We start from the raw sequence: 14,711 nt of genomic DNA, 5'->3' as shown, positions 1-14,711 counted from the left end.
TTTGAATCTAAGGAGCCTTCTGGAGGCCAGTGATTGCCATTATCCAGTGGATATGTAGGCCAATCTTGGGTACAGAATTTGATTAAAAGTTTGGGCTTGATGTCTGGTGTGAGGGAGAGTGTGGCCAGATTTTTTATTAAGCATTTGAGAGGTGAGGCTTCAGGTATAGACGAAGAGGTGCCCATAGTCACAGGGAGAGATGGAAGAGAGAAAGAGAGAATGAGAGAATAAGCGTAAGCGAGAGAGGCAAAGGGAAAACCCAGGCTGGAATGGCTTCCAGGAAGCCCAGGGCAAACGGGGGTCAGGTGGGCGTCCCCAAAATGACCAGCCGTCACCAGGAACTACAGAGGGCACTACCTGGTCGTCACCAGTGAAGTGCGGTCTGTGAGACACAATGGGGTCGGAGCCACGGGCAACCTGACGTCAGGAAAGTTTTAAAGTCAGTAATGAAAACAGAACTCCGGTTCTGGCGGAACGCAGTTCAAGGCCGGGAGTTCAGTTTTCCCCGAGTAGAAAGGCCAGATACAGTAACCCGGCGGGAGATAGTAGCAGCAGCGGCGGCGGGAGATAGTAGCAGGAGCGGCAGCAGGAGGAGGAAAAAAACCACAGAACCTTTCGTGTAAACTCAGAAGCCTCACGCCCCAAAGGGAAATGGATCACCAGAGGGTCCACTGCGGCCAGTGAAGGCCTTAGTGGTGGGAATTCCCTCCCCCCAACGGGCATCTGGAGTGTGCCGGACAATCACGGTCACAGTACCAGCTGTAGCCCGATGGGAGTTGGCGAGCCAGCGTCACGGGGACCTTACCTACGGCCGAATCAGCGGTGAGTGCAAGGGAGCTGGCGTCTGAGAACAGCGGACTTTGGGCGGAGAGTCTTCGGCGGGGCAGGGGACGGGGCTCTTGTTGGAAAGAGCTCACCCGGATCCTCACACGGGGCACCAGAATGAAAGAATTCCCCACACAAAGACACTTCGCCGGGAGAATTCCAATTTTATTGCAAAAAGCTATGTGCTTATATAGAACTAAAGGGGAGATGGTAGGGCTTAGATAAATGGCAGGCCACCCGTTTATTGGCAAGTTCTTCCAGATATGAGTTCCCGCGCCCAGGCATTAGTTCTCATTGGGGCTAAGTTTCCCCACCAGCGAGGTTTGAAATTGGCGCCGGTGGGAGAGTTCACAAGGGCGGGAACTTTTCGCGCCACTGCAGAGAAGAAGAAGGTAGGAAGGAGAAGTCCTTAGGCGCCATGTTGGGGTTTTTTCTCTGGGGTACCGCTGCCGTTTATACTTTTCCCAACATCTACAAGGAATACCCCCAAGCCTGAGCAGGAGAGAAGCATTTCTTACATGATATTAAGTCTCAGGGTAAAATGGAGTCTGTTTGGTCATTGCCCATATAACCTGGCCCATAACATTATACTACACAACTCGACTACATGTCTCCTGTTCTATTATTAACTTTTAACTTTAAATCATACATAAATTATTTCATTAACCTTTAACTTGCCATTAATATTAACTCTGTGTTTTCCACTTTCATCATGAATTCCTGTGTGAGGCAGAGGAGGGGGTGTTAATGGGGGAATGTATTTTTATGAGCCTCTTGTCCTCAAGGGGAATACTATAATCTTCCTTTAATTAGCAAGCTACATAGGGTGGTCCTTGTTGGCACAGTGAATGTTTTTCTGTAACTACTATATTGTACAGGTTGTGGCTTTGGAAGGGAGGGGGACATTGGTGTACATTGTTAACCCTGGGATAAACATTTCTTGTGGATTAGGCTTTTCTCGGGAACTTTGATTGGTAATCTTTTCCCTGTGATTTTTTTAAGGAATAACACTATTGTTTGCATCCTGAGAGATATTGAAACATACCTTGGGGCCTGGCTCAATTGTGTCCTTGGTCTCATTCTGGGAATTTTCCTGTATTCTCAGGAAACACGTACTTTTATTATTGATTGACAGATGCCCTGTTCTCCATATCAGGAGGATTATAAACCAAATACTTAACATTCCCCAAGGTTTCAGTTTCCAGATGGTGTGCCCCTGTGACAGCATCCCTCACACTGTGACCCTGTCAGACAGCAGATGACAGGAACTCCTTCACCAACGCCTGACTGTGAAAAAACCCCAGGGAAAAAAAAAGATAAATTTAATTAAAAAAAAAAAAAAAAGACTGGGAAGTCGCTTCAGCAGAACCCAACATGCCTGCTCTGTACTGAACAGGTGATTGAGAGCTGCCTAGGCCGGGAAGCCCTTCACCCCAGTCTTGAAGAGTGGCAGCTGCACTAACTGCACTTAAGCATTAAGAGCTCCGTAGGCCCAGGGATGCTCCTGAGCTGCTCAAAAGGTGGGAAGGAGAAGAGCTGAAGGGGGAAGGACAGGGTGGAGCAGCCAAGGACACATTAATCAAAAACCTTGTAGCTCCCTGTAGGGAGGGGCAATTCCTGTGACAAGCTATCTTAACAGCAGATTGGCTCAAGGGCAGGTTCCTGATCAGGGTGGAGAAAGGGCACTGAAGGAACTGACATTTCAATCCCTCGGGGAACCGTCTCCAACTTGCCAGGCTCATCAAAATTGGCCTCACCCCTTTTCCCTGTCTAGACTAACTGGTTTAATTCTGGCTTCACCCCAGGCCCTTCATGCACAAAGGAGCAAGAGTCCAGCCCCCTAGAGATTCCAAATGCGGAACCTGGTGGAGCTGAATTCCCACCAATTCTATGAGGGGGGTGGGGCTGTCCCAAGACCCTTGGAAGGAATAAAAAAAAGGGGGGTGTTCCCTAAGCTGCCCTGGCTGCCTTGGGAGTCATCCTGCTTGTGCCCCATCCAGAATAAGCAGCTCCAGAAGCCCCAGCTTCACCAGGAGGTGGGGACCCGGGAGAACCTGTTTCCAGGCGCCACTCCCCAGGCCCAGAGTTGGGAGGTTAATCGGATGAAGTGAGCCACCGGGCTCCAGGAGCGCGCCCAGCAGCCCGGTGGGCGGAGACACCAGCCCAGGCAGGATTGCGCCCAGATCTGGGGTCAAGGTCCTTCCTCGGTGCCAGCGCACAGTCATGGGATCCACGCAGAGGTGCGATCGCAGGCCCAGGGGTGCCTAGGCCACCTCCAGGTACTCGGGACCCCGGGACTGAGCCACTCAGGCCTGGGGAGGGGAACAGCGCGAGACGCTGGGAAGGAAGCCGAGGTGCTCCGAAATGGCGAGTCACCAAAACCCAGCCCCAGGCGCATTCTCTGCGCGGCCCAGAGAGCAGCGCTGGGGTAGGGCGCAGAAGGAGGTGGGGGGCGGAGCAGGAGGGGGGGCGCAGGCCGAGCAGGAGGTGGGCCCGGGTTAAGCCGCGGAAACTGCGCCTGCGACCGGGCTGCTCCCGGGTCGTAGGGGGTGACACATCTCCCCACGCTGAGACCCTCGGGCCTCGGAACCCCTCCAAGACCCGCTCCCTGCCCCCTCATGGCCTGTGTCCCCCACACCAGGTCGGCACAGATGCGCTGCAGTGTCCCCCCACTAAGACCCGCTCTGCCCCCTCCCATTAGGAGCCGGGACCCCTCCCCAGGGCCAAGTCCCACAATCTCTATAAGGCATGTCCCCTGCCCCACCCTGACACGGCTGTGACACCCTCCACATACACTTTTTTAAGACACGTAGCCCGATGCCCGTGTCTCCCCAATAAATTCGTAGACTTCCGTGTCCCGTCCTGGTCCCCACCTCCAGCCATGGCCTGTCACACACTCTAAGACAAAATCCTGTCCCTCCCCCAACAGGGTCTTGACCCTGGCTGAGACTCCTGTCCGGTCCCCTCCCCAAATGGCCGTCTGGCCCTATCACTCCCCGAATACCACCTGGTCCTGACTTGGGGCTCGGCTTGAGTCCCCCCCCCCGCGCCCCCTCCCTGATGCTGCTGGGGAGTCCCCAGGAACAGTCTAAGCCACTGTTGTCCTGCTCCAGGGCCTCTCTCCCCTCCCCCCAGCACTGAAGGTGCCTCCAACACTAGGGCCACCACTGGACCCCTGCGCCGCCCCTTCTCCTCCTAAGTCACTCCCCACTTCACTCCTGGGACCAAGTGTCCACCCTGAGGCAGCTCCGCGGTGCCCAACACTAAGGCCCGCCCCCAGCATGTCCAGTCCCCCCATCCTAGGGCACACCCCTTGCGCCACCCCACCTTAAGGCCTAGTCTCTCCCTAGACAGGCCCTGGTGGGCTCCTGGGCACGTCCCCTCCCAGCCTCAGCTATGTGTTGCCCGCTCAAAATGAGGCACGCCCCTTGCTCCACCCCCAGCACATCCCCCTCTAGGACACGCTCCCTGCTCCGCCCCCTGCAGTCCATTGGGCACTTTAGAACACGCCCTTGCACCGCCCTCCACCCTGTGTCCCCCTAGGAAGGCCCCATCCAGCTCCTGGGCGCGTCCCCCTCGCAGCCCCAGCTCCGGGGTGCCCAACACTCAGGCCTGTCCCTGGCCCACCCCCAGCACGCCCACACCCCCACTCTAGGACACGCCCCGCCCTGCTCCTGGCCCCCAAGTCCCCCATCCCGCCCCAGCGCAGCTGTGCACGGCCTTATGACCCTCCCCCACAGCCCGCTAAAAACCGCAGGGTTCGGACCCTTGACTTTCCCTCATCCCCGCCCCCCGCCACAGCTGCCCCCTCCCAGCGCTAGGACACGCCAGTCCTGCTCTGGGTCTTCCAGTCTGCCCACTGTGCCCTCGAGCGGCCTGATCCTCCAGCAGTGGGACCGGCCTCCAGTCCCCCAGCCCCAGGGTGCACAAGATCTATGGCAGCTCCCGTCCCTTTCCTCCGGCTACCCTCCCCCCACATTGTGACGTCACAGTGACTCCGACCACCTGCTCTCCCGGGTTGCCCCACCCCCAGCGTGTCCTGGATAGCTGAGTCCCTCTGGGTCCTGGGGCAGGTGGAGCCCAGGACCTGTAAGTGAAGCTCCTAGTAGTCGCTGGCGCGGTAGGCGCCTGGCCCCCTGTTCAAAGGCTCAGGGATTCTCTGCCAGCTGCACTGCGTCTCTGGGATTGTTTGAATTCCCCATCTGTGGTTTAAAATCCTAGTGTCCCTGTGAGTCTGGTCCTGCTAGTGGCCTTCCTAGATTATAAATTATACCTTATGACAGGCATCTATATATACTGGAAAAGTATAGTCTATATAGGGTGAGGTACTAGCTGAACTTTCAACATCCTCTGAGATTTTTGGAATGTGTCCCCAGAGGATAAAGAGGGGACCTCTGTTGTTTGCATGGGGTTAAAGTGGAGGGAACTTTCTTATTAGGAGGGCTCAGTGTCTGATTGCTTGCTGAGAATCTCCAGTTTGGGTGCAGGGGGGAAATGGGCCTCTCTCAGCTTTGGTCTTGATTGGCCATTAGCAGTAGGGACTCCACCCTGGTTTTCTTGGGCTGCTGGATTCCTTGCAAAACCAGAGGCTTCCCACAACTGGATAATTTTCTTGGGGCTCAGTTGGCATCATAGGAGTTCGGTTCAATCCCTCACCAGACCCCTGACATCTACATATGCATGGTGTAAACTTTGCATGCCAAATCCTGTACATTTATTTCTTCTGCAGGGACTCCACCCTGCTTCTCCACCTTGTATGTTGCAGACCTGTGAGCAGAAATCACCGAACGCCTCGAAGCCAAACATCCTGCTGATCTTGGCAGATGCTCTGGGCATCTGGGATGTTGGTTGCTATGGGAACCTTACACTGAGGTAGAGTGCGGTTTTGTGTTGGGGTGCTGCCTTGTGTGCAGTTTCGTGGAATAATTCACTTAAAATCAACCAGTGCAAATGAAATTTCTTAGTGCTGCAGAACTCAGCACCAAAAATGATTATTTTCCAACAGTAAAAATAGGGTCTTAGCCCTCTCAAACGACTTGAGGCCCTGCTGGATATGTAAGGGTTTTTCTGGGGCTGCTGTAATAAATAACCAAAAACACAGAAACATAAATGTAATCCAGGCACCACCACCCCTCCCCCAGCCCTGGAGGGCGGAGGCTGAGATCAGAGTCCCAGGCTGAGCTCCCTCCATGGGCTCCAGGGAGGCTCCTCCTGCCTCTCCAGCTCCTGGGGCTCCAGGTGGCCCCTGGCAGAACAATATAGTGGCCCCTCAAAAGCTTAAGATTGAATCACAATATGACCCAGCAATGCCACCGCTGGGTTCAGACCCAAAGGATTTGAAAGCAGTGAGTCCAAAAGATACTCGCATATCCTGTGTTCACAGAAACCCTGATCCCCAGTATGACTGGAGACTAGGGCAAAATGCATGTCTTAGTGGGGTGTGGGGGAGCCAGGGCCAAAATGGTGGCCAGGATAAGGTCTGAATGGGGGTCTTTGGAGGCCAGAGGATCTTAGAGAGTGTGGGATATTTTCTTATTTTGGCTAAACTGGGTAGAGGGTTACACACAGGCTTGTAAAATTGTACTCAGTTCTGAGTCCTTTATTCTCAGGGTTAGCAAATGACTAGAATTTTACCCCAAATCCATCAGCCTGAATCTTAGGTATCCATTTATGAACGAGCCATTCCCCCACCCACCCATTTGTCCATGTTTTCATCCAGGCATCATCCATTTGTCTATCTGCCCATCCACCTATGGTGGATGGATAGATGGATGGGTGGGTGGATAGATGGATGGATAGATGTGTGGATCGTGGGCGGGTGCGTGGATGGATAGATGGGTAGATGGATAGATGATTGCCTGGATGGATGGATGGATGGATGGATGGATAGATGGGTGGATGGATAGATGGATGGATGGATAGATGGTTGCCTGGATGGATGGATGATGGATGGGTGGATAGGTGGATGGATAGATGGTTGCCTGGATGGATGGATGGATAGATGGGTGGATGGTGGGTGGGTGGGTTGATGGATAGATAGATAGATGGGTGGATGGGTGGATAGGTGGGTGGGTGGATGGATGGATAGATCAGTGGATGAGTGGATGGATGGATGGGTGGGTGGGTGGGTGGATGGATGGATGGATAGATGGGTGCCTGGATGGATGGATGGATGGATGGATGTGTGGCTTGGTGGGTGGATGGATGGATAAGTGAGTGGATGTGTGGGCAGATGGGTGGTTGGATTGGCAAATTGGTAGATGGGTGGATGGGTTAATGGATGGATGGGTGGATGGATGGGTGGGTGGGTGGATGGGCAAATGGATGAATGGATGTATGTATGGATGGATGGTTGAATGGTGGATGAATGGGTGGGTGGGTGAGTGGATGGATGGATGGAAGGACTGACAAGGTTCTTTAGCCTTGGTCCTACTGGTACACTGGCCCAGATCACTCTGTGTGATGGGCCCATCCTGTGCATTGTAGGATGCTGACCAACATTTCTGGTCTCCACCTGCTGCTCACCAATAGCACCACATCCCAAAGTGGGACACCTCCAGTGTCTCTGCACTTTTCCAGTTGTCCACAGGGGAGCAAAACTTTTCTTATGGGAGGTCACTGAGTGGTCAGCTTTAGGCACATGAAGAACAAGGTCTGAGCTTTTATAGCTTAGCTCCCACCAGATGCAGCCTCCTCCAAGGGAGAAGGGAAGAGAGTAGCACCTGTCATCTGACAGTCCATGGGGAATTCCTTGAGCTCTAGGGGCTGGGTCACTGCCTTTGGGATTCGTATCTACAGTGAGATTCTCAATCTATTTTTTCACGTCTGACTGCAAAAGCTCTTAGGTGAAGTGTTTCATCTTCTATTTGAATTTTGCACCTGAGAAACCTGGTAGCAAACTCAGGGTACACCCTTCGTGGATGCTGATGGGATATTTAAAGCATACAAGCTCCCTGGGTTGCATACCCCCCCCCAAAAAAATAAGAAAAAGCCAAAAACTTCGCCTTTGTGTGTGACATCGGTCATCTCTTCCTTCAAATGTAATTCTGTTGGGGTCCATCTTCCTCTAAGAAGCCCTGTGATGTAACCACAGAGTTATTGTGACAAGGGGTCCCCCATAACCCACCCTAAGAGGAGAATGTCACCACGCAGATGTGAATTTTGTACCCCGTACCCACCTAAGGTCCTGGCTGAGCCCAGACTGCCTGGGCTCAGAACCCACGTCATTCCCCAGCTGGACAAAAGCGTCTCTCGCAGCCCGTGTTTATAATCACTGTGCAACATCTGTCATTCATGACCCCCAGAAATTGAAACAGGCAAGGTATCTCTGTGCCAGCCCCCCAGGCCAAAGCCAAAATTCAAAATCTGGGGTGCCCTTTGTAGCTTTGGCAACAGCTGAGGTGGGGGAGGGCTGTAGGAGGAACCGCCTAGGGTGAGCCTCATCTGTCCTTTGCAAACTCAGAGAACTGGGCACACTAAGACAGGTGCCACGCAGCCCTGGGAAGTTCCATGCAGGCCTTGTCTGAGGCCCAGAGCATTCCCAATCCTTTCCCAAGTGACATTCATCTGATTTTCTCAGGACCCCCAATATCGACCGGCTGGTGGAGGAGGGCGTGAGACTCACCCAGCACCTGGTGGCCCCCCGCTCTGCACCTCGAGCAGAGCCACTCCGATCAGGTAGGTGTCGCGGGGACCCTGGACAGCAGCTCCCAGCTGCAGCCTGTACCCCATCGCCACTCTAGCTGGGTAGTGATCCCGCAGATACTGGGAAATTGAAAGCTAATGTGCCCTCCTGTCACCTTCCTGCAGTGTGTGCTCCGAACAGGACCTCGTATGCCCTCACCCCTCAGGACCCTCAGCCCCCGTGGGTGTTAAAACCCACGCAAAATACCGGCATGGTGGCTCACACCTGTCATCCCAGCGGTTGGGAGGCTGAGGCAGGAGGATCACGAGTTCAAAGCCAGCCTCAGCCAAAAGGAGGCCCTAAGCAACTCAGTGAGACCCTGTCTCTAAGTAAAATGCAAAATAGGGCTACAGAGGGGGCTCAGGGGTTAGGTACCCCTGGGTTAATCAAATGGGAGTCACAGATAACCACACACCTCTTCCTGAGGTCTAGATCATCCCTAGCTGATCTGGGACACACAGCACGCTGCAGGTTCTGTGGGAGTCGTGCTGATACTCAGAGAAAAAAATTGCTCAGGGAAAAAACACCCAACACAAATGTCTGTGCACGTCTGGTATAGGAGAAAAGTTCTTTTCCTTCTGGTATTTTCCACGTACCAGCTCTTGTCTCATCAAATTGCCAGGTAGGTGCCCTTGGTAGGCTGTGCGGAGGGAGCCTTCTGGGACGGGATGACCACCATCATTGGTGGATGAGAAGCAGAAATACGGTGATTGACAGGTGAGATACAATGCTCCATAGATGATGATGGTGATACCATCAATGAAGGAAGATGGATTAATGATTCTCAATTGATAGCAATCCTGTCAGTAGATAATAGAGGAACAGGTGATAGCTAATGATGGGTGATAGAGGTATATAGAGGTGACAGATGCATAATGCACATACAGGTGACAGATAAATGATGTGTGGATAGAAAGGGGATAGATGCAACGTAATGGTACCTGGATGATAGGTAATGATAGATAGATAGATAGATAGATAGATAGATAGATAGATAGATAGATATACTGGGTTGGTTCTCATGATAGGCAAGGTGTGTCCAACTTATGCAGCTGACATTGGGGCAGATGATGCTCAGTGGTGGGGTCATGCTGTGCACAATAGCACATTTAACAACCTCTCTGATCTGCACCCACTCGCTACCCAGAGCACCACCTCCCCACCTTCCCCAAGTGCTGACAGCCAGATTCTTGCCCACTGTCCCCTGGTGCCCAGAATCCCTTTGCTAAGACCTGTTTCTGGCAAAGGGAACATGAACATTTCTCTGCTGTGGGATCCACAGGAATGGACAACGATGAGTACCTGGTCCTCTACTGGAACGCAGGCTCAGGCGGGCTTCCTGCCAACGAAACCACTTTTGCAAAAATCCCAAAGGAGCAAGGCTATGCCACCAGCCTCGTAAGTATTCGATCACCTGATTCCCCTCCCATCCAATTGTCAAGGGACCAATTTCCTCTGGAGGAAAAAAAAAAAAAAAACTTTCATCCTTCTCCGCCTCCCGAGTTGGTATCTGGCTCCACTCCGGTCCTCTTGGATGGTTTTCAGTTCAGAAGTTCTCCTCATTGCAGAGGTTTGGGGTTCTTTGATATATATTTTGCCTTCTTTCCTTCTATGAACCTGTCTATCTTCTTCAGCCCCAAGGAATCAGAAAGCTCTTCAGAGCCTGGCTCCACCACCTGTAATTCCAGTAGCTTGGGAGGCTGAGGCAGGAGGACCGCAAGTTAGAGGTCCACCTCAGCAGTTTAGCGAGGCCCCAAGTAACTCAGCGAGACTCTGTCTCTAAATAAAACACAAAAAGGGTCAGGGATGGGGCTGGGGGTCGAGTGCCCCTGAGTTCAATCCCTGGTACCCAAAACCAAAAGCAAGTCTTGGTTGAGGTCACTCATAGCCTCTGCTGATTTAGGATCTGCTCTTTGGAGGTTTTCTTTCCCCTGACCGCACCCAAATGGCCCCGGAGTTCTTTGTCCCAGGCAACAGCGTGTGCCCTTTGGGTGGCTGACCACCCATCCCCACTCACAGGAAAGTGGCACCAGGGCGTGAGCTGCGCGTCCTGCGGTGACCACTGCCACCACCCGCTGAACCACAGCTTCCACTATTTCTATGGACTGCCCTTCACCCTGATCAACAACTGTGACCCTGACAGGCCCCCAGAGCTGGGGGTCACAGTGGCTGCCCGGTTCAGCCGCTACACCCGCATCCTGGCTCTGGGCGTCCTGACGCTCATGGCTGCCAAACTCAGTGGCCTCCTCTCGGATCCCTAGACCACAGTTGGGCGCACGGCCAGCCTCGTCTTCACCACGTGGTTCTCCAGCTGTGTGTTCCAGCGACTCTGGAAAACTGTGTGCTCATGCGGAACCACCAGGTCACCGAGCAGCCCATGGATGTGGGGAGCACCACCAGACGGATGCTGCAGGAAGCCACGGCCTACATTCAAAGGTGGGGACCCTCACGATCTGGGGTGAGGGGGCAGTTTCTGAGCTGTGAGCTACCCTGGGGTCCCATAGCAGCAGGTGCATTGAAAAGGTCCAAACTCACACTTCATTCACAAATGAAAGGAAGCTATCCTTTTTAATGGCCACATAGTATTCCACAGTGTATATGCTGAAGGATTTTTTTATGGAGTCACTTTGCCCACGTCTGTCATCCTAGCAGCTGGGGAGGCTGAGGCAGGAGGATGGCAAGTGGGAGGCTAGCCTCAGCAACTGAGAGAGGCCATAAGAGACTCAGTGAGACTCTGTCTGTAAATAAAATATCGAAAGGACTGGGGAAGGGACTCAGTGGTGAAGCACCCCTGGGTTCCATCTCTGGTGCTAAAAAAAAAAAAAGAAGAAGAAGAAGAAGAAAAAGGAAAGGTCCATCCTCTTTGTATGAATTGGTTTCCACACTCGAATCTCTGTGTTGAGTTACCGGGTTGCACTGGAAAGTATCCAAGTAGTGGTCGTGCATCAGGGACTCCTTCCAAGGCCCAGGGAATGCCTGAGACCCCAGAGAGTACCCAACCATTCATATATAAGTAATAAATAAATATTCATACATATACTACAATATATAGCTATTTCCCTATGCGTACATACCTAAGAAGATATTTAATTTATAAATTAGGGAAAGTCAGAAATTAGCAGCACCTAATAATAAAATAATAATGATGGCAATGTTCTGTAACACAGGGTGGGTGGGTGGGGTGTCCCGTCCCTCCCTCTCAAAATATCTTCCTGTAGTATACTGACCGTGGATATTGTTTTACTCAGACAAAATTGCCACTGTGACCAAAGGTCCCAAGAAGAACATTTGGAGGAGGAAGAGTTTATTTGGGGCTCCTGGTTTCCAAGGTTCAGTCCATGGTTGGCCGACTGACTCCATGTCTCTGGCCCAAGGGGAGCAGAACAAAATGGCGAAAGGGCCTGGAAGAGGAGAGCAGCTCAGGACAGGGCACCAGGAAGCAGAGAGAGCTCTGCTCACCAGGGACAGGATACAGACCCCAAAGGCACAGCACAGGGATCTCCTCCTCCAGCCACACCCCACGTGCTACAGTCACCACCCAGTGAGTTCATCCAAGTGGATTAATCCACTTCTAGGTCACACCTCTCATAATCTAATCATTTTACCTGTGAACTTTCTTGCATGGTCTCACTCATGAGTTTTTGAGGGGACCCCTCACAGTGAAATCCCAGCAGGTGAACCCAGGTCACAGACACAGCACATTCAAGGTCCACTGTGGACACCATCATCTCCCGTCCATAATTCCAGTGTTTTTCTAATTTCACAAACAAGGACAGGCCCTTTCTCCTCTTTGTGTCCCAGCTGCACATCCACACTCCTCTGGTGTCCTTGAAAGCCTTCCGCAGGAGAAGCCGCCATGGTTTATACAGAGACAACGTGGAGGAGATGGAGTGGTTTATAGGTAAGTCAAGATCAAGAACAGGGGAGAGTACACACCACTCGTGTCACTTGTTTGTTCATTTCTTCCCAGTGATAGTCTAATTTTGCACAAGACCAATCATTTCGTTAGCAGTCAGTTTTGTGAGAAGCTGTCATTCAGTGTCACCCTTAGTGGTTACAGGAAGCAGAGAAAATGTTAGCTTTCAGCATCATGGAGGAAAAGGGCTCTGCTTTGGGGGCTTGGGGACATGCTAGAGAGAAGCAAGAACTTGCAGACTCTTCCATCTGCAAGGGTTTCCTGGAGACGTGGAAGCCCTCGCAGGTCAGGTGACATGTCCTTGCACGAATATCCTGACATCTGAACTACGTGAGAGGCAGATGTCCCCAAGGAGGACAGCAGCTCACATCCCTCGTGAATTGGCCTCTGTGCCTTCAGGGGTAGGAAGGACCGCTGGTCTCCACGGTGCAGGGAAATACTGCTGGGTTTGCAGGTGTCCCCCTGCTCTGCTGATCATGGCCATCATAAATTTTACTGCTATTGGTTGTGGTTCCTTCCATGTGGGCTGGAATCTGTCATGGCTTTTCCCGGCCCCGGGCCACCCTCTCACCCTTTTATTAGGGCACTTGACCCCACTGGCACTGCACATCAAAACCATGCCTGCTGACGACGTCCTGGGTATTTCTTTGCAAGTCTCTCCTGGTTTTCGAGGTGACGTGGTGCTAAGCAGACCTGGGCACGACAGTCTCAGCACTGTGATCACACATGTCCCTGTGGTCTCTGGGCAGGGGCTCTTTCTGTGATGGTCCAGTACAAGGTGGCTTGTGCATAGAATGGGAAGCACATGCCCCCAGCTGAGACCCGTGTGGGCACTCTCTCTGACACCTTCCACCTTCTCCACAGTTAAAGCCCTCTAAGCCCTTGATTAGAACCGTCTGAAGAACTCCACAATCACCTATTAGGAGGGTTACTGGAGGCCACAGGTGAACACCAGCAGCTGGGGAGGTGCAACGGGATCTACAGAGGTGAGGGGCTAGCCACAGGGAGGGACGGAGACAGGGAGCCAAAGGAGTCCGCATCGGAGGTCCCAGAGCAAGGAGACTATGGAGGAGGAGGGGGGTGGATGATGATGAAGAGGAGAAAGAGACAGAGGTGGAGGAGAAGATGGAGTAGGAGGAGGAGGAGACAGAAGAGGAGGAAAGGAGATGAAAAAGAAAGACAAGGAGGAGGAGGAGGAGTAGGTGGAGAGAAGATGATGTTGATGATGGAAAGGAAGTGGAGAGATGAGGAGGATGAGAAGGAGGAGGAGATGGAGGAGGAGGAGAAGGAGGGAAAAAAAAGGATGGGGAAGAGGAAAATGATGAGAAAAAGGAGGAGGAGAAAGAGGAAGAGAATGTGGAGGAGGAGGTGGTAGGGGAGAGGAGGAGGGGGAGAAGAAGGAGGAAGAAGAGGAGGAGGAAGAAGAGGAGGAGATGAGGAGATGTAGGAGAGATGAGGAGGAGGAGGAAGAAGAGGAGAGGTGAGGAGGAGGAGGAGGAGAGGGAGTAGAAGAAGAAAAAGGAGATGGAAGAGCAGGAAAAGGAGGCTGAGGAGGAGGAGGAGAAGGAGGTGGACGAGAAGGAGGAATAGGAGGAGGAAAAGATCAAGAAGTAGGGGGAAGAGAAGGAGGAGGAATAGGAGTAAAAAATGGAGGAGGAGGAGGAGGAGGAGATGGAGAAGAGATGATGATGATGATGCAGAGGAGGAGGAAAGATGAGGAGAAGAGGGAGGAGAAGGAGAAGGAAGACGAAGTGACAGAGGAGGCAGAGAAGAAAGAGGAGGTGAAGGAAAAGGAGATGGAGGAGAGAAAATGATGAAAAGGAGGAGTAGGAGAGATGAGGAAGAGGAAAAGGAGAATGAATAGGAGATGGAGGAGAAGATAGAGGAGGATGAGGAGAGCGGGAGGAGGAGGAGGATGAGAAGGAGAAAGATAAGAAAGAGGAGGAGAAGGAGGAGGAGATGGAGAAGGAGGACAAAAGGGAGAAAGAGCAGGAGGAGGAGGAGAAAGAGAAGGAGGAGGAGGAGGAGATGAAGGAAGATGAGGAGAAGAAGGAGGAGTAAGAGATGAAGAAGGAGGGGAGGAAAGAAGATGAGCAGGAGAAGAAGAAGGAGCAGGAGGAGGAGGAGGAGATGTAGAAGGAGAAGAAGGAGCAGGAGGAGGAGGAGAAGGGGGAGGAGATGGAAGAAAGATGATGATGATGAGGAGGAGGAGGGATGAGGATAAAGTGGGAGATGGAGGAGATGGAGATGGAAGAGGAGGAGGAGAGATGTTGAGGGAAGAGGAGA

The 14,711-nt window shown here is 52.5% G+C and overlaps 1 pseudogene across 1 annotated transcript in view; it reads left to right on the top strand.

Annotated features, from left to right (window-relative positions):
- The first annotated feature begins 769 nt into the window (after positions 1-769).
- The window catches only part of LOC308640210 (arylsulfatase D-like), a 14,388-nt pseudogene continuing 446 nt past the window's right edge, over positions 770-14,711 (top strand). Inside the window, exons 1-8 of the transcript in view lie at positions 770-822; positions 2,952-3,104; positions 5,555-5,697; positions 8,405-8,502; positions 9,792-9,911; positions 10,529-10,945; positions 12,274-12,436; positions 13,316-13,411. The product of the transcript in view is annotated as an arylsulfatase D-like (transcript). The remainder of the gene's footprint in view (positions 823-2,951; positions 3,105-5,554; positions 5,698-8,404; positions 8,503-9,791; positions 9,912-10,528; positions 10,946-12,273; positions 12,437-13,315; positions 13,412-14,711) is intronic.

The sequence above is a fragment of the Spermophilus citellus genome (assembly GCF_964194105.1).
Source record: "Spermophilus citellus genome assembly, contig: SCAFFOLD_36, whole genome shotgun sequence".
In the NCBI taxonomy this organism is placed as follows: domain Eukaryota; kingdom Metazoa; phylum Chordata; class Mammalia; order Rodentia; family Sciuridae; genus Spermophilus; species Spermophilus citellus.
This window is presented reverse-complemented; position numbering and strand designations above follow the sequence as displayed.